General features: G+C 40.8%; 1 pseudogene; it reads left to right on the top strand.

Moving 5' to 3' along the window:
* The first annotated feature begins 9,359 nt into the window (after positions 1–9,359).
* On the top strand, positions 9,360–10,483 carry LOC128113991 (fructose-bisphosphate aldolase A-like; annotated as a pseudogene).
* Positions 10,484–24,242: the final 13,759 nt, after the last annotated feature.

The following is a 24,242-nucleotide window of genomic DNA, read 5'->3' as shown; positions in this document are numbered from 1 at the left end:
ACAGCGCCTGTTGTCTACTCAAGAGAAGATTCTTGGTCCATTTCTGCAGAGTGGTGAGTGATCATTAAACAGGCATAATGAATTTTCATTTTCTCTATTGTCTTAATAAAGTATCTTTTTTTTTTTTTTTTTTTTTTTTTTTTTTTTTTTTGGTTTTTCGAGACAGGGTTTCTCTGTGTAGCTTTGTGCCTGTCCTGGAACTCACTTGCTAGCCCAGGCTGGCCTCGAACTCACAGAGATCCGCCTGGCTCTGCCTCCCAAGTACTGGGATTAAAGGCATGCGCCACCACTGCCCGGCTTAATAAAGTATCTTAAGCATACCTGAAAGACACTTTTTTCACTAAAAGACATTGAGTTGGTATTTTAAATCATTTTCCCTAGATAAAATTTTATGTATTGATATTTTAAGATAGTATACAAAATAAAGATTTTTATTATGGCATTTTCATATATATTGATACGCACATGTATATGTATATGAGATACACACACACACACACACACACACACACACACACGTATGGTATTATACTGTTGTACTTAGCTTTTCTCTATCCCCAACTCTCAATGCCCTACCTCATCCTCTCTGCCACTGTTGTAGTATGGCTTTTTTTGTTGGAGTATAACATAATTGTCCTATCTTGACCTAGCCGTAACAACAGAACAAATACCACAATACTGTGGTAACTAGGTCTATGGCAATGATAGGGGGACTTGGAACAGTATTGTCAACTTGACAGTATTGAGAATCAGCTAGAGACAATGGTGATGTCTGCTGGCATGTCCCTGGACATGTCTGTGAGAGTTTCTGTATTAGGCAAATTGGGGTGGGAAAATCTACCCCAAATGTGGGTGGCACCATTCCATGCACTGAAGCCCTAGAGCAGTGGTTCTCAACCTTCCTAATGATTCAGCTCTTTAATACAGTTCCTCATGTTGTGGTGACCCCCAACCATAAAGTTATTTTTGTTGCTACTTCATAACTGTCATTTTGTAATTTTGTTACTGTTAATGAATTGAAATGTAAATATTTTTTGGAGACAGAAGTTTGCTGGAGGGGTCGCAACCCACAGGTTGAGAACCATTGCCCTAGAATTCATAAAAGGAAAAAGCCATCCATGAAGCAACATGCATCACTTTTGGCTTCCTGACTTCAGATGAAAGGCATTCAATGCCTCATAGTCCTCCTGCCATGCCTTCCTGCCATGATGCACTGTACTCTCAAGCTGTGAGCCAAAACACACCATTCCTTATATTTGTTTTGTTTGGTATTTTGTCATAGCAACCTGAAAAGTAAATGATATAGGGCTATTGACTTTCCCTAGTCAAAGGAGAAGAATGGTCACAGGACCCTCACTAGGGATTCCAGCATTATAGTCACTTGCTGTCCCCTTGCTACAAGTAATCTTGGGTGATGCTAGAGTACAGGTAAAGTAGGTGGTTAACAGAACGTGGGACTTCATGATGTAGCTTCACTCAGGTCTACATTTTTATGGAAAGATAGCCATTTTGGGTCTCCCCTGATCCTGTAAGTAACCCTTCACTTATGCTCCTGTAAGTAAGCCAAATAATCTCATCGGTTCACCAAGCTAGACGTGGGGTGAAATTATTACTTTGATCTGTCTGTCAGTGCCCTTGCTGGGGTAAATATGCATTTGTTCGAATCTTTCCAGGAAAAAAGTGACATGATGACGGAATATCCATTCCATCCCCTTAGATCACACTTTTGTATTTGATTACTGAGAATAATCTTCATATGATGGTTTCAAGTGAACTATGTGCAAGCGCAGGATAATATTCTCTTGTCTGGATAACTAACAATGTATTTATATACCCACTTATAAAAGGCTTTCTTACTTACTTCTAACTGTGGCAATTGTGAAAATCTATAAAGAGCTGTGAAAAAAAGTGACGCAACTTCAAGTACCTGCTAGTTTTTGTTCACCAAGTTTTTCACATTGCCAGTGCACAATTCCTTCACCAGTTTTCACTTTCATCAAAGCACATCATAGCCACTTTTTATAGATTTCTGCCCATAAATCCTCAGAATAAAATGAAGTTGCCAGTGTAAATTTCAGTCTCATGAGGAGCCAAAAGACTGCAACTTTCGAATTTGATAGAGCATTGATTATACAACAAACACTGACAGGAAATGCAGGAGTAATAATTTGTTTGTTTTAGATGATTTGAATTATTTAGTGAGAAATGTAAATGGGATTCTATTTTCATAATGATCTGAATGTCAGGTAGTATTAGGAAAGACATCATGATTAAGTTTCCAGTGAGTCGGAGATCTATTTCCATCCATCTTGTTCCAACACTTCCCTGGTTAGCCCCTTACCAGATACCACCCGGGCTATTACATTAATTCTTCCTTCCTTCTACCTCAAAGTCATCCTCACTATAATGCTGAAACTTTCTTCTGCCTTTGCCTCCTGCTAGTACACATTTGATTCATCTCTGGTGAGTCTCTGTTCTGACTTCATGCTGGGGATGATGATTTGGCTTTCTACACATGGTGGGCCACAGAGAATTTGTGTATTGCTCTTCACAAGGCTCATTACAAATAAACACTTGGTCATCCTGTGTGACATAATCATGGTAGTTTTAGTTGATGTCACTGAAACTTTCAAACACAGTCCCACCCAATGTGCCAAACATGTCAGACTCCTGAGCCTATGGAGTTACTCATTAGATCCTGGGCCATGTTGATTCCTCCAGACAGTGAATATTACTCTCAAATGGAGAGGTATATGCAAGAAGCTTGCTGGGATCAGTACCTATAAAAGGGATAGAGTTGAACTGCAAAGAACTTTGTGACAGAGGTCACAGTCAATTTGCATAGGGATCATGCCTTTAGAATCCAGAGAGCAGATATATATCTATATAGATAGATAGATAGATATAGATAGATAGATATAGATATAGATATGTAACATTGATCTGAGAAGCATTCTTAGTAAGAGGACAGCAACAGCCAGTGACCAGCAGGCAACACTCCCAGTAGCTATGGATAGAAATGATGCATGGTACTGAAGGATGTTTTGAGAGGCATTCTCGGCAACCTCTGTGCATCTGGAGGAGGCTCTCTCCAGGAAGCACTGAGCACTTGTTTCACTCATTTGTATCTATCTGTGCTTTCTTTGTTGAAGCTTCTTTATTTTTTATTGTATCAATTTGATGTGTGTGTGTGTGTGTGTGTGTGTGTGTGTGTGTGTGTGTGTGTGTGCGCGCGCACGCGTGCGTGCACTTACGCATCACTGGACTGCGTGTATGAAGACCAGAAGACTATTTTCTGAAGTCCATTCTCTCTGCAGTATGGATTCCAGGGATAAGATAGAGGTTGTCAGGCTTGGTGACAAGTGCCTTAACCCACTGGGCCATCTTACCATCCCTGCAACTTTGTGATTTTTGTTGGTTTTGTTTTCTTTTTTAGGGACAGGAATAAGTTCTTTCTTTTTTTGGTGTGTGTCTTAGTTAGGGTTTCTGTTGCTCTGAAGAGACACCATGACCACAGCAACTCTTATAAAGGAGAACATTTAGTTGGGGTTGCTCACATAGAGTTCAGAGGTTCAGTCCATTATCATCATGGTGAGACATGGCTGTGTGCAGGCAGATGTGGTGCTGGAGTAGCTGAGAGTCCTACATCTTGCAGGCAGCAGGAAGTGGTCTGTCTCGCTGGATTTGGCTCCACTCCCTTTGGGGGGCATTTTCTTTCAAAACACCACATTCCACTCCCTGGCCTGTAGCTAGAGTTTTCCTGCCTGGCCCACAGTCAGGACAAATCTCTACCACCCGCCAGTCCCACAGCTGCTCAGACCCAACAAAGTAAACACAGAGACTTATATTCCTTACAAGCTGTATGGCCGTGGCAGGCTTCTTGCTAACTGTTCTTATATCTTAAATTAATCCATTTCTATAAATCCATGCCTTGCCATGTGGCTCGTGGCTTACCAGCATCTTCACATGCTGCTTGTCATGGCAACAGCTGGCAGTGTCTCTCTGACTCAGCCTTCCACTTCCCAGAATTCTCCTCTCTCCTTGTCCCGCCTATACTTCCTGCCTGGCCACTGGCCAATCAGTGTTTTATTTATACAGAACGATAACCACAGCACTGGCCCCCAAAGACTTACAGCCATATCATAATATAAAAATGCATTGGGTCCAACTTCAAAAGTCCCATAATCTATAACAGTCTCAAACTTATTTAAAAGTATAAAGTTCAAAGTCTCTTCTGAGATTCATACAATCTAACTGTAATCCCCTATAAAATCAAAATAAAAAAGCAGATCACATACTTCCAACATATAATGGCACAGGATATACATTATCATCCCAAAATGTAGGGAAGTGAGCATAGTGAGGAAATACTCGACCAAAGCAAGACCAAAAACCATCTGGGTAAACACCAAATTCTGCATCTCCATGTTTGATGTCAAATACTCTTCAGATCTCCAACTCTGTTCAGCTTTGTTGACTGCAACACATTTCTTTCTCTTGGGCTGGTTCCACCCCCTGTTAGCAGCTTTCCTTTGCAGGTATCCCATTGCTCTGACATCTCCAACATCTTGGGGTCTCCAAGGCAATCCAGACTTCAACTTCACAGCTTTGCAAAATGACCTCTTTAGGCCTCTATTCAGGAACACCCCTGACACATGCCTGGCCTCAGCAGCTTTCCTTAGTCCTGAAGGAAGTCCATAATGCCTTTCTCCTATCTTTGACTCTAAAGCCAGAACCACGTGGCTGAAGCTGCCAAGTTCAGCTGCTTGCTGGGGCTGGAAGATGTCCCCCTTGTCAATTAATCTTCATCCACTTTCTCTGCCTAAGCTTGGCTGTCCTGAAACTGGATCTGTAGACTCAGAGATCCACCAGCTTTTGCCTTCTGAGTGCTGGGATTTAAAGTGTGCCCCCCCACACCCAGCTCTAAACTTTTCTTTAATTTCTTTCACAAGTTGGAAAGTTATCTGGGTGGGATCTTGCCCTGAGGTCACCACTCTCTTTATTCCATTTCTTGATCTGTTTATCTCCTTGAACACAGGACTTAGTTCCATTCCATTTTTTGGTGCTCTTTTTCTTCTTAAATTTTACATTTTGTAGTTTAACCTGTTCGCTTGTTCCTTTTCATTGTAAATCATCATTAGAGTTACCACTAACAACCAAATGGTAAAGTCTATACTAGGCTGTTTTGAGATTTCCTCTGCCAATGGAATTAATCTAAACCTTCATTTTAGTCTCAGGCAAACTCTTTGGACAAGAGCAAAAGGCAGCCATATTTGTCAGCAAAATATCACAAGAATGGTCTCTAGGCAACATATTAATATTCTTCTCCTCTGAAACCTCTTGAGCAAGTCCCCCACAGTTCATCAAATCACACTCGCACCACTGTCTTCAATGCTTCTACTAGAATTACCCATTAAGCAGCATTTCAAGCATGCAACTGCTTTTCTAATCCACATTCCCAAGATCCATATTCCTTCAAACAAAAACATGGTCAGGCCTATCACAATACTCCAGTCCCTGGTACCAACTTCTGTCTTAGTAAGGGCTTCTATTGCTGTGAAGAGACACCATGATCATATCGATTCTCATAAAGGAAAACATTTAATTGGGGCTCACTTACAATTCATAGGTTCAGTCCATTATCATTATGGTGGGACATGGCAGTGTGCAGGCAGACATGGTACTGGAGAAGTAACTGACAGTCCTACATCTTGCAGGTAACAGGAAGTGGTCTGCCTCACTGGGCGTGGCTTGAGCATATATGAGACCTTAAAGACCACCTCCACAGTGACACACTTCCTCCAACAAGGCCATACCTACTCTAACAAAGCCACACCTCACAATAGTGCCACTTTGTTTAGGGGTCATTTTCTTTCAAACCACCATAGTGTGTATTAACTATGCATTTCCATACATGCATACAAGGTACATGAAAATACCATCAGACCACAAACTTTATCTCTTTATTTTTGAATCTGTACCCAGCATAGTATCTGGTATGAGAAAGAAGAAGCCCTAGTTTCAGTCCCCAGCACCACAGAAAAATAAGCATGATGGCACACCCTTAATTCTAGTGCTGAGGAGGTAGAAGCTGAAGGATCAGAAGGTCACAGTCATCCTCAACAACATAGCAAGTTTGAGCCTAGAGCACATGAGACCCTGCCTCAAAACCAAATAAAATAGGTCCAGGAAGATGGCTCCATGCATTAAAATTTGCCCTGCACACTTGATGACCTCTGACCTCTATACATGTTCTGTGGCACACTTGTGCTCACTACATCACACACAAAAATAATAATTGAAATTTTAAAAAAACAAAAGATTTACAAATTTTAAGTAATGATTTTATTATGATTAGATGTAGCTTCTTCATTTTCTCTTGGTCACCAAAATGTGTGTATTAATAAGATGTAAAGTATTTCCAAGATCTTACATTCAATGTTGATTAGTTTTAATTACTTATTTTCCATCTAAAACACTGTCTATTAAATCTCTTGGATATGATGGAAAGATTCTGCACTGTCTAGCATAGACTTTGATCTACTCTGATTTGCCTTGGTGGCTGAGTGCTCTGGTACCAAGAACATAGGCCCTGGGCTAACAAAATGAGCAGGAAGGCAAGATCTATTCATTCAGGTGTTATGATAGATGTGACTCCTTATGGGGAAAGTCAAACACTGGTCCTCCAGGTGGAGGGATATTTTCTGCAACTCCACTGTGCATCCATTCTAGAAATTCACTCTAGGTAAGCAGTTTCCTCAATATGGACTGTTTGGGAATTGCTGTGGCCTATTTAAGTTCTCTATGGCCTGTCATTTGTGATGTTTACTCAGTGAGACCATTGAATAGATGGAGTTTGCTTTCAGTATTTGAGTTAAAGCAAAATAAGTTAAATGGGACTCTTTTATCTATCTTATCTTATCTTTTAAAATGGCTGAAGGACATTTTAAATTATTAATTTTTATTTCTGTTTCTGAAGTCTATGAATTTAATCCTAGAACTGCTCAGCTACCAAAATAAGATAAAAAATAAGGCAATACAAAAATCTTTCTTTTCAAGCCATATGCTAGTGACATCCTTTAGTCTATTGAAGGGTCTTTCCGTTAAAAGAAATCATAGAAAGAAAAGATGTTACACACATAGAATTATCTTCAGTATCAAAAAAGCAGGTTTTCAATTCAAGACTAGTAGGGCATGGTAGGCTCATGTCTATAATTCTAGCACTCTGGAGAGGGAGGGGAGGAAGGAGGATTGGTACCATAAATTCAAGGCCAGCTAGAGAGCTCTGCAGTATTAGTCTGTTTCAAAAGGCAAAACAACAACAATACAATCCCCAAAGTCCAAATCTTTGAGTTCTTTACAAATTTTTAAAATTACTTTCTGGTCTTGCCAATGGGTATTACAGGTATTATAAGATTTCTTTAAGTGTCAACTTTGCATGGAGAAAATGTTTGCAAAAAAGCACAGCAAGCCAGCAGCAATAGGGTTTCTTTGTGTTCTACTTCTATTTGTTACAACATTTCCAGTTATATAATCTCTCTGCAGAGAAAGAGGAGGACTGCTGGGAATTAGATGTGTTAGATATATGGGTGTGGGTCTCTCTCCCAATCTGAGCACTCAATGCTTAATGCACAATTATTTCCAGGATGCATCCTTGGTAGCTGCTGGGCTCAGTTGGTAATTTTTTAAAATCACTTTTCATTCTCTGTACGTTATTCTAATCTACATCCTTCTTCCCCATTATTTTAATGCCACTGATTCCAATAATGAGAACAGTGTGTCTCATCCAAGTGCCAAGCCCATCATGTAGTAACTGCTATAAAAAGGGCAGAGGAGGAGCAATCAATCATCGATGAAGAAGCCCCTGTCTTTGTCATATGAATTAAACAGAGAGGAGCACATGAATCTCAACATTTATCTACTCCTTATTGAGTAGAAGGAAAAATGTCATGCCTCATTTGCAATCCCCACACATTGTTCTCACAGCAATTTGGAATCTGAAGGCTAATTCTCATGGTATCAAGGAGCAAGAGAGACAGATGAGCTCCATAGAAGACCACCAAATGCAATCTCCACCCTTTGCTTTGAAAGAAGGTCTAATTGTCTGAAATGTATTAAATCCATTTGATGGCAAATTGCTATTTCAGTCACATAAACTAGTTCTAAATCTCAAAGGGAAAGAATATATATTCATGATTTTTAAAACTGAAATGTTTCGTGTTGGATTGCTACACGAAACCATGAAAAATGAACTTGGAAAAGATATGAAAAATCTATGCCTTGTGCTTCTTGTACATTTCAATACCAGATTTTAGTGTGATATATAGTGATGGTTGCCATAGCAACAATGATCCACGACCTTGATTATGCATATAAGAAAACTGGCAGCAAGGTGCAGCAGACTTTGGCCAGAAAAAGCTGCCTTGCTCACAGTCATCTAATTGTTTCACCTTTATATCAATCATCTAGATTTGTGCTGTGTAAATTACTGGTCAACTAACTGAATTGTGGGCTCTGAGCTGATTCTCTTGATAGCTCTCAGAACACAGGACAGAACAACATAAAGTGCATATGAATTAGATCCCTTTGTCTCAATTGCTAAGAAATCAACAAAATTGATGATTGTTGAAACAGACATTATAATTAAGAAAAAGGAGAACCCACATAGTTTGAATTAAGTAGTGTGGTAACAGATATTTACCTAAACGATACAAGGTTGCTTTGGAATAAAACTATCGCACACATGGATAAGATGTATCACTCGACTTTTCAACAAAATGGCTGACAGCATTTAGTATGCTGGCATAGAGCTATGGGTCTTTAGCTGATTTCTTATTCTAAGTTATTAGTATTGAAACCTTGTATTCAAAATGAACTTATGATAGGCACTGAGTCAAAACTAAACCATGGAACCATAATTTCTCGAAAAGGTTTTCATGAAAATAGCTCTGAGGGGAAAAACAAAATGGAGAGCTTCTTCTAGTCTAGTTTCTAACTTTTCAAACTCAGTGAAAATGCTGCTTTCCAGATAGGTGCAGTGACTGTACAATGTTTGGCACTATGTAGTGCTTTTCTCTTGAAGTAAGAAAAAATTATTGAATGATAAAACTTCATAAAAATAGTAGGAATTGTTTATGATGAGTTAGCTACTTCAGTTATTATAGTTCAGTTTTCTAATACTTAGAGTAGACTCCATTTCAAAAATTAAAGCTGTGCCCCCCTCACCACATCCCCCTCAGTCGAATAGGCTGCGTTCTTTTGGAACACAACCCAGAACGGGGATCTGGTGACTCCAGCCGCATTCGCTCCTCAGTCCTTTTGCTTACCCACCGCCGTACCTTGCAGATCCTCCCCCTCCCATGCCAGGAACGTGCTACCACTGGCGCCATGTCCTACAATACCCAGCACTGACTTCGGAGCAGAAGAAGGAGCTGACTGACATTGCTCATAGAATTGTGGCTCCGGGCAAGGGCATCCTGGCTGCAGATGAGTCCACCGGAAGCATTGCCAAGCAGCTGCAGACAATTGGCACTGAGAACACGGAAGAGAACAGGCGCTTCTACCGCCAGCTGCTACTGACTGCTGATGACCGTGTGAATCCCTGCATTGGGGGGGGGGTGTGATCCTCTTCCATGAAACACTCTACCAGAAGGCGGATGATGGACGTCCCTTCCCCCAAGTTATCAAGTCCAAGGGCGGTATTGTGGGCATTAAGGTAGATAAAGGCGTGGTGCCCCTGGCGGGAACCAATGGCGAAACCACCACCCAAGGGCTGGATAGGCTGTCTGAATGCTGCGCTCAGTATAAGAAGGATGGAGCTGACTTTGCTAAGTGGCGTTGTGTGCTAAAGATTGGGGAACACTCTCCCTCAGCCCATCATGGAAAATGCCAATATTCTGGCCTGTTATGCCAGCATCTGCCAGCAGAATGGCATTGTACCCATTGTGGAGCCTGAAATCTTCCCTGATGGGGACCATGACTTAAGGTACTGTCAGGATGTAACTGAGAAGGTACTGGCTGCTGTCTCCAAGGCTCTGAGTGACCACCATGTCTATCTGGAAGACACATTGCTGAAGCCCAACATGGTCACCCCAGGCCCTGCCTGTACCCAGAAATTTTCCAATGAGGAGATTGCCATGGCAACTGTCAGAGCACTTTGTTGCACAGTGCCCCCTGCTGTCCCTGGGGTCACTTTCCTGTCTGGAAGGCAGAGTGAGGAAGAGGCGTCCATCAACCTCAATGCTATCAACAAGTGCCCACTGCTGAAGCCATGGGTCTTGACTTTCTCTTATGGCCGAGCCCTGCAGGCCTCTGCTCTGAAGGCCTGGGGTGGGAAGAAGAAAAACCTGAAGGATGCCCAGGAGGAGTACATTATAAGCGAGCCCTGGCCAACAGCCTCACTTGTCAAGGAAAGTATACCGTAAGTGGTCAGTCTGGAGCTGCAGCCAGTGAATCTCTCTTCATCTCTAACCATGTCTACTAAGCAGAGATGATCTAAGGCTGCCCCATCAACAATCCAGCCTCCTGCCTACCTACTTGCTATTGAAGAGGGGCCCTTCAGGTGCTTTCCCATCACTGTTATGCTGCCCTCGTGACTGGTGTGTGGTGTTGTCTGTGAATGCTAATTATGCCATCCCTTCTAGCCCACTGCCAATAAACAACTGTTTAAGGGGGGAAAGAATTAAAACTGTGAGGTTAAGCAAATGCCTCAATGTCAAATATATTTGATAATATCTCCTCTTATTATGTATTTGTGGAATTTGATCTGAAGTCTATTTTCCTTAACATGTATCTACCATATAGTCTAGATTCTGTCATGCTGTCAATACTACATGATCAGGACATGGAATCTTTGCAGTTTTCCATCAATCACATTCTGTATCTAGGGTTATCTCTTGGTCCTGCCTGGCCCACAGTCAGGACAAATCTCTCTTACCCGCCAATCCTGCAGCTGCTTGGACCCAAATAAACACACAGATGCTTATATTATTTATAAATTGTATGGCTGTGTGGCTCAGGGTTCTTGCTATCTAGTTCTTATATCTTAAATCATCCCATTTCCATAAATCTATATCTTGCCATGTGGCTTGTGGCTTCCAGGTACTTTATATCTTACTTCTCATGGCGGCAGCGTCTGGCAGCGTCTCCTGACTCAGCCTTCCACTTCCCAGAATTCTCATTTCTCCTTATCCCACCTACACTATACTTCTTGCCTGGCTACTGGTAAATCAGCATTTTATTTATCAATCAATCAGAGCAACACATTCACAGCATCTCCAGCAACATTCTGTGATAAGCTGTCTTAGTTATTAGACTAATTACTGTGACAAGAAGCAACTTAAAGAAGGAAGGGCTTATTTGGACTAATGCTTTGAAGGTCCAGTGTATCATGGCAGGAAAGGCACAGTGGCAGGATCATGCTGTAGCTGGTTATGTTGTGTCTGCAGTGAGAAAACAGTGAGATGGATGAAGATGCTCAGCTGGATTTCTCCTTTTTATTCAGTTAGAGACCCCAGTGCATAGGGATGGTGCAGCCCACATTCAGAGTTGCTCTTCCCTCCTCCATTCAACCTCTCAGCAGATGGCCTCACAGATATGCCCAGAGGTGTAGTATAGTTGATTCCAAGTCCAGTCAAGTTAACAATGAAGATAAACCCTCACAGTTCTCAATGTAACATTAACATTTGATGATTCAAAATAACCAGCATTATTATTTCAGTTTCAGAGGGTTAGAAATTTTGGAACAATTTAGTAATTGTGCCTCATGGTCTCTTCTGAGGATAGAGTTAGAACATCAGCCAGCATGCAGATGTCTGAAGGTTGACTGGGGCTGGAAGATCTGCTTCTAAGATGGTTAGTTCTATGACATCACTACCATCAAGAGGCCTTAGTCCCTGTCATGTGAGTCTCTCCATAGAGTGGCTTGATTCTTCTCACAGTTTGCCAGCCAGCTTCCCTGATAGTGAGTAATCTAAGAGACCAAGGGCAGGTGGCAATACTTATGGTCTAGTCTAGGTGGTCACACACCTTTGGTCACTTTCTCCACATATTTGTTAAATGCAAACCACTAAATTTAGCCCACATTCAATGGGAGATTTCACTTTTTAAGGAAAGCTCAAAAATATTATGAACACAATTTCAAGCTATCACAAAGCTCACTTTGGAGTTCAGAAAACACTGTAGCCATGGAAACCTAGAGCACAGAAAAACAATCCAATTTCATGTACTTAAAGGAGCTAACAATATGGCTACAATGAAGCTGCCTACACTAAATATGATGAGTAATGCTAGGAAAGTTTTCATTATTCAAAGACTGGTAATACTCTAATATGTCTGAATAATATGGAGGGTACTTTTTAAATGATGTTGTGCCATTGAAATACAATTATAGTAGTGCAACATTTTCCCCTTAAAATGTCAGGCTCACAGTTGGCACTATTTTTTATAAAGATTCAAGGACAAGACATATTAGAAAAGAGAAATATCATGTTAAGATAATCTATTAATAGCTATTGATGTCTTTCTTGCTCTTACTGAGTCTGTTGATTAACAGTTGTTTGATTTGTTTTCATGTTTGCTATATAGACCTAACTGGCCTAAAATACTCTATATAGTCTAGATCTGTGGGTTTTTTTGAGTGATTTTTATTTTTAATTTTTTAAAAATATTTTTATTTTATAACTAATTTAATTTTACATATCAGCCACGGATTCCACCATCCTCACTCCTCCCACCCCCCAGGCTTCCTTCCCAATTTACCCCCCATTCCCACCTCCTCCAAGGCAAGATCTCCCCTGGGGAGTCAGCCCAGCCTGGTAGATTCAGTTGAGGCAGGTCCAGTCCCCTCCTCCCTGCACCAGGGCTGAGCAAAGTGTCTCAGCATAGACCCTAGGTTCCAAAAAGTCAGCTCATGCACCAAGGACAGGTCCCGGTCCCACTGCCTGGGGGCCTCCCAAACAGTTCAAGCTAAACAACTCTGTCTCACTTATCCAGAGGGCCTAGTCTAGTTCCATGGGGGCTCCTCAGCTATTGGTCCACAGTTCATGTGTTTCCACTAGTTTGGCTGTTTGTCCCTGTGCTTTTTCCAATCATGGTCTCCATATCTCTTGCTCATATCATTCATCCTCTTTCTCTCTCGCCAATTGGACTCCTGGAGCTCCACCTGGGGCTTGGCCGTGGATCTCTGCATCTGTTTCCATCAGTCACTAGATGAGAGTTCTATCATGACAGTTAGGAAGTTATCCTGAGTAAGGTAACCCAGACTCAGAAAGATAAACATGGTATGTACTCACTCATAACTGGATACTACATGTAAAACAAAGGCTAACTAGACTGCAACTCACAACTCCAGGGAGGCTACCTAGTAAAGAGGACCCTAAGAAAGACACAGGGATCATCCAGCGACAGAGAAATGGATGAGATCTACATGAGCAAACTGGGGGTGAGGGGCGGTAATGGAGGGCAAGGGTTGGGGGAAAGAGAGCTTAGGGGAGCGGGAGGTCCCAGCTGGATCAGGAACAGAGTGGGAAAACAAGGAAAGAGATACCATGATAAATGAAGACCCCATGGGAATAGGAAGAAGCAGAGTGCTAGAGAGGTCCCCAGAAATCCACAAAGATACCTCCACTATAGACTACTGGCAATGGTCAAGAGAGTGCCTGAGCAGACCTGCTCTGGTGATTGAATGGCTGAACACCCTAACTGTCATGATAGATCTGTCTTACACATGTGATCATGCTGCCTCAGCCCCCTAGACTTTGAGATTACAGGATCTTTTGGGTACTCTCAAAGTTATAGCTCCTTCAGCCCCTGCTTTCTAATTTCCCAGTCCTTCAACTTTGGTAATAATTTAAAGCTAGAGAGAGGAGTGAAGGGTTTTTAAACACTGAGCAACTAAAGTCATCTCCTTAGTGCAATATGGAGCATGTCTGTCTCATAAGCTGAGAAACTGAATAACCAAGCAAATTCTCTTATTTCTGAACAAGATGAGAAAACAGGCAGAGAGATCTAATTGGAACCTTATGACCACTTATGTCTTTTCTTCCCCCAGCAACCTGCACAGCGTCTTCTAGCACTATGAAATACAGCCAGCAGGGAGAGAGTTTCCTGGTGAGTTTGAGTTTGATTCCTACCACCAAAGTGGGTGGGAGAGAGACCAGTTGGTGGGTCTCAGGGAGAGTGGAGGAGGGATAGACAAACACAAAACACACTGTATGCGTGCATGCAATTTCCAAAGAATAAATACAAATACTGTATTTTAAAGTACCTTAAAACATAAAACAAAGTATTGATGGCTGGAATTCATTGAGCTTATTCTGGGACCAAGTCCTACGTTACTTTTTGTACTATCAGCAATGCCTTTGAAACTGTTATTAAAGAACTACATACCCATTATAGAGAAATTGGAAATGTAAAAGAAGCAAAGAAGTGAGTCACTACCACAAGTCATCATCCATCTTAATGAGAACTATATTTCCTTAGCTTCCTTAGTTCGTACATAGTTTACATTGTTGAGAATTACACTGTTCACAGACCTTTGAATATTATTACTCACATAATATCAAGAAAACAAAACATTTCTCCAAATCATTTTGCAGCTCTTTCCTGCTGTTTGTGATGGTAATGTAATTAATTGTTCAATGCGTTGCCATTCACAATATTGAATGTCTCCATTTTATTGGATCTGCTAGGTGTTGTAATCACCTCATTTGATGATACTGCTTTTACTTGCTCTCCCAGTTCGGCTACTCCAATGATTGCTGTCAGGTGTTGCATAAGTGCTCGATCTGATGATATTTCTGCACCTGTTTATCTGCTACTTGCTATCTGTTCTCCACTTTTGCTTGATAATTTTTTAATAAATTCATTATTTGAAACTATATGCAAGGTTATCATCGATCATTCTCCATAGGGCAGCATTAGGAGTACTGCAATGAGCTCCCCTTTATCTTCCTATGCCAGATTCTGTGCCTTATTCATTAGGAAAATTTTATTATTTTTAGATATATCCACAAACAACCCATGTCTTGAATAAGGACATGCTATGCTAAACTTAATGATTTGACCTTCTTTCTCCTTTTATTTCACCCCAAACTAAAAACAAGTTTTTGAGTGGTGTCTTAGGGTTTCTATTGCTATGAAGAGACACCATGATCATGTCAACTCTAATAAAGAAAAACATTTCATTGAGATGGCTTACAGTTTCAGAGGTTCAGTCCATTATCATCATGGTGGGGAGCATGGCAGCATGCAGGCAGACAGGGTGCTGACTACATCTTGATCAGAAGGCAACAGGAAATGAACTGTGACACTGAGTGAAGCTTGAGCAAAAGAGATCTCAAAGCCCACCTTCACAGTGACACACTTCCTTCAACAAGGCCACATCTCCTAATAGTGCCACTCCCTATGAGCTTATGGAGGGCAATTACATTCGAACTACCACAAATGGCATCTCCACTTCTCGAATCATGATGAAAAGGACTTCATTTGCTCCTACCCCCTTTGCAGGTTGTTTTGTGTGTTTGTTTGTTTAACTTAGATTGCTTTATCTTTATGCAAAGAAGTTTGAGTTTAAACAAATTCAAAGCCACTCCTGGGCTACACAGTGAGAACTGTTTCAAAAAATAAAAATCCAAAATGAAATAAAAAGGTTGCCAAGCAGGTCTTGTGAAACCATTCCCTTAAGAAAATTTCACCTGTGCAGGAAGGCTTTTTAGATTCTTAGCAAAAATCTTTCTTTACCTCCACTTTAGTAATTATCATGATTATAGTATGTAGTACTTACTTGCAGGCAACCCATGCTAACCAAACCAAGAAGACTGGTACACATTTCTTCCATTTAACAGTCATCACTGCTCCTGATAAGTAGATCGTAATTTTCATGTCAGCTCTTAATGTATTCTCTGAGGGAGCAAGGAACAAAAGCAAACAGTTTTCTAGCATTAATAGCTAGTATCACTGATCTTTCCATGACCTCCATGAACACACATGTGCCACATATTCGAAGATACCTGGCCCTAATGTTCAGTGCTGAAGACACAAGGAGCCTCTCTCCCTTCTGCCTCTCTTTTGGTAAGTTGAGTCATCAGCAGGACAGAATATATAACTGCCAATGTGTTTTCAAAGCCATTGCTTGACTCTAGATGCAATTGGTCTCCTAGTTAGTTGTAACATGTTATGTTTTCAACTCCTTAATCATAGACGTCCAGACCATTGCTGTGGGCTATTTATCTCTGAATTCAGGCTAAGAGATTACTCTTATTATCAGGCATTAAGAGACTCTGATTTCAACACCATATGACACTGCACTACAGAGGATGTTTTTGGTGGTTATGCCAACAAGGAGCTTGTGTTAAATAGTGGAAAATCTGTTTGGGTGTGTGGTTGATATTGGTACACACACACACACACACACACACACACACACACACACACACACACATGCATTGGTTCATTTACATTACAGGCAACTATGGAAATGACCTGCACACTTAATTCTGTTCAATTATCCTCAGAGAAATGTCACTCAAACAGTCAAGCAATTAGGACTTCCTTAGTACTACATGCCCAGGAAGTGGCAACTGTGGTGAATAAAACATTGCAACAAGACCCTCGATCCTTGTAAGAACTCTATTATAGGTTGTCTCTCCAAGAATCAACCTCTAAGATGGATTAATACAAGGCCATTCATGGAAAACTGCAACTGTGAACACCGGAGGATGGAGAAAGGACTAGGTGATGGAAGTTGAGTTGCTACACAAGCACAGAATAGCCTCCACCCACTGCACTGGGAGTTTTGCTGTTAGAAATGCCCTTCAAAGGCATCTAGAATGGTTAGGTACCTTAGCCTTTTATCCTTACATTAATCAGTAATTGAATGTGCAGCACCCCAGGCAGGCATCTGATCTTAAATGAGAGTGTTCTCTGCAGCTCAGCAGTCCCCAAAGTTCATCTCTCTCCACCCTTCCCAGTAGTTTGGGATAGAAAGTTCTTCACTCAATGTTATTACAGGTTGAATGTAGTCTTTGAAAAGATAACCCCAGAAGGTTAAGATTCTAATCCCACTATCCATGAACGTGATCACTTTTAGAAGTGTGGTGGTTATAATCAAGTCAAGATTAGGATAAGTCCTAATCTAATATAAACTGTGTGCTTATAAAAAGAAGAATATGTAGCAGGCATAGGATTTGGGATGTTGGAAAGATGATCAAGTGTTCAAAGCCATCCTCTGCTATGTAGTGTATTTGAAGTCAATCTGGGCTACATGACACCCTGTCACATACACACAAAAGAAAAATAAATAATGATAATAATAATGATGATGATAATAATAATGCAAATCCAGAGACAGATATTCAGTATAGTGGGGTGGTGGTGGCTACAAACCAAGGAATGTTGAGGATTTCTAGTCGTTACTAGAAGGTGTTTGGGGAAGAAGGATTCTACCCTTTGTCTTACAGAAAATGTGACCCTGTTAATCCCTGCACTGCAGAATTTTGTCTTTTATACCTTAAGAGAATAGATTTCCATTATTTTAAGCCACATAGATTGTGGTACTTTGTTGCCAGAGCCCTAGGAGATTGCTATAGATGGAGACCTGGGTGGAAGATAAAAAACCCAGTCTTTTTAGGATGAAGTTTACCTATAAATGAGATCTCTAGGTGTGGAAGTACCCTGTACATGGGGACATCTTGTGCTCTGAGCAGTTAGCTCACATACATAGTGGAAACAGATAGTACATGTAAGACACCGGCTGGAAAACAAAATTTCCATGCCTAGCTTCACCTAGAAATTATTGTCTACTTTTCATTAACAAGAAAATTGAGAGCCAGAAAGGATTAGTCGCTTATCAACAGCTAGAGACTGGAGCAGCTAAAGCCTGTCTCGTGACTACTGGGTGAGTCTGGCGGTACAGTAATACCCACACAGTCACTATGGGCTAAGCCCTGTGAGAGACATGGGCAGAAAGGGCTGACAAAGGGTCCCTACTGAGGGAATGTGTCTGGAACAAAGCAAACTTCTTTCCACTCCTGGAACAGAGCCCAGAATACAGGTCATATGGATAACAGGTTGGTGAGATCATTTCCAGTGCTTTTTGTGACCACATTTTCTTTCCCAGAATTATATTAATACCATCCACTCAAAAAAGTATCATTCCCCTTTCAATCTGGTAGTAACAAAGCACTCCTATGACAATAGAAGTTTTTTTTAGATGAGAAAAGAGAATGGAGCAGGGTTTCATTTGTATAAGTATCCTAACCTTAGCCCTGAGTGTCCTCTTACCAGATGACAGTGTGATTTTCATGCTCTGACATCATTAGAAATATAGAAATATAGAAACTGACCTTAGTGCCAAATTATAACCAAGAGACAAAAATGCACATAGAAGCACTTTATATTCTGCTTCAAATCAACATCAACTAAAAGATACTGTATTTAAAAATGTTCATTTAAATGATGAGATGACTTTCTGATGAACTAAAGGTAGAATCAAATCCCTAGAAACAGTTTTCTCTCAAACATCTCACAATCAAAAGGAGAGCATGAAGTGAGTTCAGAAGGTTAATTATGGGGTGTGTGGAAAATAGGCAGGAAGCTCACTGAACAGCAGGGTGGATGGAGAGGCCTCAGGCAGGCATCAATTTTCCAAACTCCAGAAGTGACCCGGAGAAAAAACGGAAGTTGCTTGTTGTGGTGGCACATGCAGGTAAGATGTGCTGAAAGAGGCGGAGGTAGGGGGATCACAAGTTTGAGGCCAGCCTGGGCTACACATTAAAAAGGAAGAAGAAGAAGAAAAAAAAAGAAGAAGAAGAAGAGGAGGAGGAGGAGGAGGAGAAGGAGGAGGAGGAGGAGGAGGAGGAGGAGGAGGAGGAGGAGGAGGAAAGAAAGAAAGAAAGAAATGGAAGTTATCTCAGACTGTAAAAGCAGAGAGGTGGACACTTTAGGGTTATTATATGAAAGCTGAAGGGATTGGAAGCACCATTCCAAAAAATATCAAATCTCTCAGGCACATTTAGTAGAGTGTGTGTGACAGGGGTGAGAGAGCACAGGGTGTGAGGAAGGCTAGACCGTGTTGAGGACTTTGAACAGCACGTTGAAAGCAATAGGAAGGTACCAGTGTGAATTTAGGAAGATTGTCACATAGTGCAGTGGAAAGTAAGGTGGCAGTAAGGAAGGGCTGGGGACCCAACAGTTCTTATAAGGGCCAAGCTAAGAAAACAAAAAGTCTTTCCCAAGACAATTTTCCAAGACAGGGAAAGAATATAGCTAGAGAAAACAGACACAGAATTAGTATTTTAGAAACTGGTCGTAGTTGAGATTGGAGTGGAGAGGTAAGAACAAGGAATTTAATCTGCAGGAAGAAGCCCATGAAGTTCCATTTGCTCTATCCCCAGGGATCATCAAGAACCATGTGCATCTACCCTATGGACAGTTTGATTTTATGTGTCCTCTGGGTGGATTTGCTCACACACGCAGGAGCACTTCCCAGTGTGGTTGTAAGCTGGTGTTCTGAAAGCTCCAGAAGGAAGGCTCTTAAAGAAAATAATGAACACTGGCATATGTTCCAAAACGGTTACATCAGAGGGAAGACTGCTGGATTTGCAAATAGGACAGTCATCAGGGTCGTTCCCCTAAACAGCTTCAGAACAGTTAGGGGAGAATACCTCGATTCCGGTGATTGTGGAGAGAAAGGAGATCTTAGCTGGAAGCAAATAGCCACACTACAACAGTAAATGGCAACAACTCCTGAGTCTTGAATGCCCGCCGAAGTCAGGATGAACATGCCCACTGATAATCTTTTCATTTAGAAAATGTGTATTGCATAGCCCTTTGTGCTGACCATTAGAGCAGCTAAGTTGGGCTGTGTGAGATCAAGGGGATGTAGACTTATTTTTTCCCTGTGTATTTATAGAAGGAATGTTTACAATTCTTAAGTGTATCTGCCAATGCCAGTACCCATATCAGGCTGCTTACAATTGCCTATAACTCTAGTCCCAGGAGATCTGATGCCCTCTGACCTCTGCAGGCACGTGCAGTGCATGCACACAGTGGACACAAGCTCACACAGGCACACAATAAACAACACGAAAATAATAAATATGTTTTCAAAAATGTTTAAATCAGCTGGGGGGGGGTGGTGGCACAAGCCTTTAATCCCAGCACTCAGGAGACAGACAGGCAGATCTCTATGATTTCAAGGCTAGCCTGGTCTACAGAGAAAGTTCCAAGACAGCTATGGCAATTACACAGAGAAACCCTGTCTCAAACAACAATGTGTATATATATATATATATATATATATATATATATATATATATATATATATATATATATATTGATATTTGATTCACTTATTTTATATACATATATAAAGTTTAGAATATATATTTTATATATATAAAATAAGGGCTCTGAGACTAGCCTCAGCTACATAGCAAGTTCAAAGCCAATTTGAGCTGTATGAGATCTAGACAATGTAGATTTATTTTTTCCTCTATATATTTACAGAAAGAATCTTTACAAGTTTTGGTCTATACTTGCCAATGGCAACATAGTCTTTTGTTTTGTTTTCATTTTTTGAAATAGTCTTTTGTTTTGTTTTTCGAGACAGGGTTACTCTGTGTAGCTTTGTGCCTTTCCTGGATCTCACAATGTAGACCAGGCTGGCCTTGAACTCACAAAGATCCGCCTGCCTCTGCCTCCCAAGTGCTGGGATTAAAGGCATGTGCCACCACCACCCGGCTTGAAATAGAGTCTTAATTATGTAGCCCAAGCTATTCTCAAACTCCTGAGTGCTGGGGTTGTGTGTGTGTGTGTGTGTGTGTGTGTGTGTGTGTGTGTGTGTGAGAGAGAGAGAGAGAGAGAGAGAGAGAGAGAGAGAGAGAGATGTTATCTTAGCATATATATATATATATATATATATATATATATATATATATTTCCTCTCTGGTTCAATAATATTTACTAAAATTATTTTCACCATTGGTGAAAGGAATAAGAATGATTAATGAACCAATGTTCAATTATAAAACCATTCCAGATAATTTTTTAAAGGCTAATATTAAAGATGACAAAGACTGTTATAGAAGAAAGAATAAAATAAGGCCTATTTAGGCAAACCAACTTTTTTGTTGTTTTTGAGATAGGGTTTCAAATGCATACCAAATTGGCCTGGAACTCTCTATGTAGCCCAAGCTGGCCAAGAATTTACAACAATCCTGCTTCTGCTTCTTGACTGTTAGGATTATAGGCATGTGCCACACAATGCCTTGCTGAGCTTTTATTGTTTGTTATTGTTTTTACATTTTATTGTTTTCATAATAACTTGGAACATTTTAATAATTTTGGTAGCATATAAATAATTCTATTTCATTTAAATTTCTCTAGGAAAGTATTAAATTCAGGAAAGTGATCAAATGCATTTTTGTCAACCTGAAGAGCAAAAGTCCTGCTTTGTTTGGGAAGAATAACTCACTGATAAATGGTTGCTTTTGGTTTTTGACAACTTTGTCATGGTCCTAGCATAGTTGTTCCAACTGGAAGTCTTAGAGGAGTTAAAGAGACACACACTATGTGCACGTGCAGTAAAACATGTATACAGAGCTGGGGTGGAGCTCAGTTGGTAGCATTCAGGCAGGAGGATCAGAAGTTCAAAATCATTTTCAGTTACCTAGGGAGTTCAAGGCCAGTCCTGCGTATATGAGACTCTGTCTTAAACTTTGTGTACATAAGACCATAGGTGGATTTAGTGATAGAGAACAGAGGAGGTTCTAGAAGAACACATCATGAAGATCTATTCTTCCCTTCAATAGGTTGTTCAGGCAGCTAATGAAGCACAAGGACTTCAAAGTATACCTTTTCTCCTTCCAAGATAATGTGTCTCCATGGTCATACACTTGTGTAAAATTTGCGAAAGTAATGTATGCTATCTAAAATTAAATGTTTATCTCTTTACACTATTACTTTTCTTTTTCATGTACATTGGAGATATCCACAGCATTAAAAAAAGACATCTAAGGTGAAATTGAATTGTGATATATTTGTCTGTCTGTCTATCTGTCTCTTTCTCTCTCTCTCTCCTCCTCCTTCTTCTTCTCCCTTTTCCTCCTCCTCCTCCTCCTCCTCCTCCTCCTCCTCCTCCTCCTCCTCCTCCTCCTCCTTCTTTTGTTCTTTCAAGACAGGATTTCTCTGTGTAGCCCAAGCTGTCCTGGAACTCCCTCTGTAGACTAGGCTGCCCTCGAACTCAGAGATGCGTCTGCTTCTGCCTCCCGAATGCTGGAATTAAAGGTTGTGCCACTGTAGTTTTTGTTTTGTTTACTCTTTTGCTCTTTGGTTGTTTTAGGGAGCCTGCCACCCAAAATACATGGAGGCTTATTATTACTTATGAATGACCAGCCTTAGCTTGGCTTGTTTCTAGCCAGCTTTTCTTAACTGAAATTATTCCATCTATCTTTGCCTCTTGGATTTTATCTTTCTCTATTCTATATACCTCTCTTTACTTCTTACTCCGTGGCTGGCTGTGTAGCTAGGTGACTGGCCCCTGGAGTCCTCCTCCTACTCTCGCTCCTAGATCTTTTCCTCCCAGATTTCTCCTCCTATTTATTCTCTCTGCCTGCCAGCCCCTCCTATCCTTTCTCCTGCCTTGCTATTGACCATTTAGCTCTTTATTAGACCAATCAGATGTTTTAAACAGACAAAGTAACACAGCTTCACAAAGTTAAACAAATGCAACATAAAAGAATGCAACACATCTTTGCATCATTAAACAAATATTCCACAGCATAAACAAATGTAACACTTCTTAAATTAATATTGCACAACATGCCACCATTGCCCTGTTACATTTGCCTTTCATATTGCAATATGACCAGTTGTCCTGATACAGGAATGACTTTGAGGAATGCCTCTGCCATCTGCTGCAATGCCTTATTTAGAATCATAATATAAAGGTACAGGCCCAGGGGCTATAAATATAATGTGTGACAGCATGCCTGGTACTAGCAATATGGAGTAGTGAGGAGAAAGAAGACTTGAAATATTGAGTCAAAGACTAGTTTGTTTGAAAGTTCCCAATTATAAGATCTATAGAATTGTGTAAAGAGAATTTAGTTCTTAATGATCTCAAGTCAAAATGGAAGTTCTCATCCACCAGGAATAAACCAGATTGTGATAGCTCAGTGTATACAATTATACATACATTATATAGAGTGAAATTGTTCATAAGTGTTTAGACTGAATAACTCACAAGAAACTATTATGACATTGTAAGAGGTGGATGAAGTCCTGTGTGAATCTGTGTTGCTAACAAGAACGCAAACATGTCAAGGACCCCAGTGCCTCAGATCCACGCAAATGGCACAACCTTCTCCAGGTAAGGCTCAGGGGGATGGCAAAGCCTTCCTGTGGTCCAAGTATGAGTGGTTACAGTATATAGAAACCATAACTACAGTTTCCTCCTCAAAATCAAACAAGGATTCCTTGTTTTTAATCATGGTCACTCCGGGAGCTCTGAGCTACTTCTGGAATGCCTGGCAGAAGCCAGTTTCTTGGGCTTTCAAGGGTACCCTGGGAGACAGATGCTTCTAAAAACCACTACATCCCAACATCTTCTGGGCCTTTGAGGACAACCCAGTTCCATGACTCCTTTGAATGACTACAGGTATGGGGCTCCTAACTTACCTCTCATTGGAGAACTGGTAGCTTTTCACTGACTGGGGGACATGAATGCTGAGAGGCCTTTCACAAATTCTTAAGGGAGTGGATTAGTGGCTGCTTTGTAGCAAGCTGGTACAATCCCAGAGAAACAAAGTGCTGTGAAACAATCCTTTTCTATACTATGAATGTGTATTACTCTCATTGGTTAATGAAAAGCTGACTGGCCAACAGCTGAACAGGATAAATTTAGGCAGGAAAGTCAAATTAAGAAAGAAGGCTGGGAAGGAGAAGGACAGAGTCAGAAGTAGCCAGCCAGACGCAGCAGAGGGAGCAGGAGATGAACGTATTATGTTAATAAAGGTACCACCACATGGCAGAGCGTAAATAAGGAATATGGGTTAACTTAAAATGTAAGAGCCAGTTAGTAATAAGCCTGAGCTATTGGCAGAGCATTTATAATTTATATTGAGTCTCTGAGTCTGCCGGGTGTTTGGGAACAGGCAGATGGGAGAAAAACATCTGACTAAAACGAAGGGCTTGATTCTTGTGTCTGAGATGCACTCTGAGCAGTGAATTTGCTCAGCAAA

The sequence above is a fragment of the Peromyscus californicus genome, unplaced genomic scaffold, assembly GCF_007827085.1.
Source record: "Peromyscus californicus insignis strain IS unplaced genomic scaffold, ASM782708v3 Scaffold_10__1_contigs__length_136768540, whole genome shotgun sequence".
NCBI classification, from domain to species: domain Eukaryota; kingdom Metazoa; phylum Chordata; class Mammalia; order Rodentia; family Cricetidae; genus Peromyscus; species Peromyscus californicus.
This window is presented reverse-complemented; position numbering and strand designations above follow the sequence as displayed.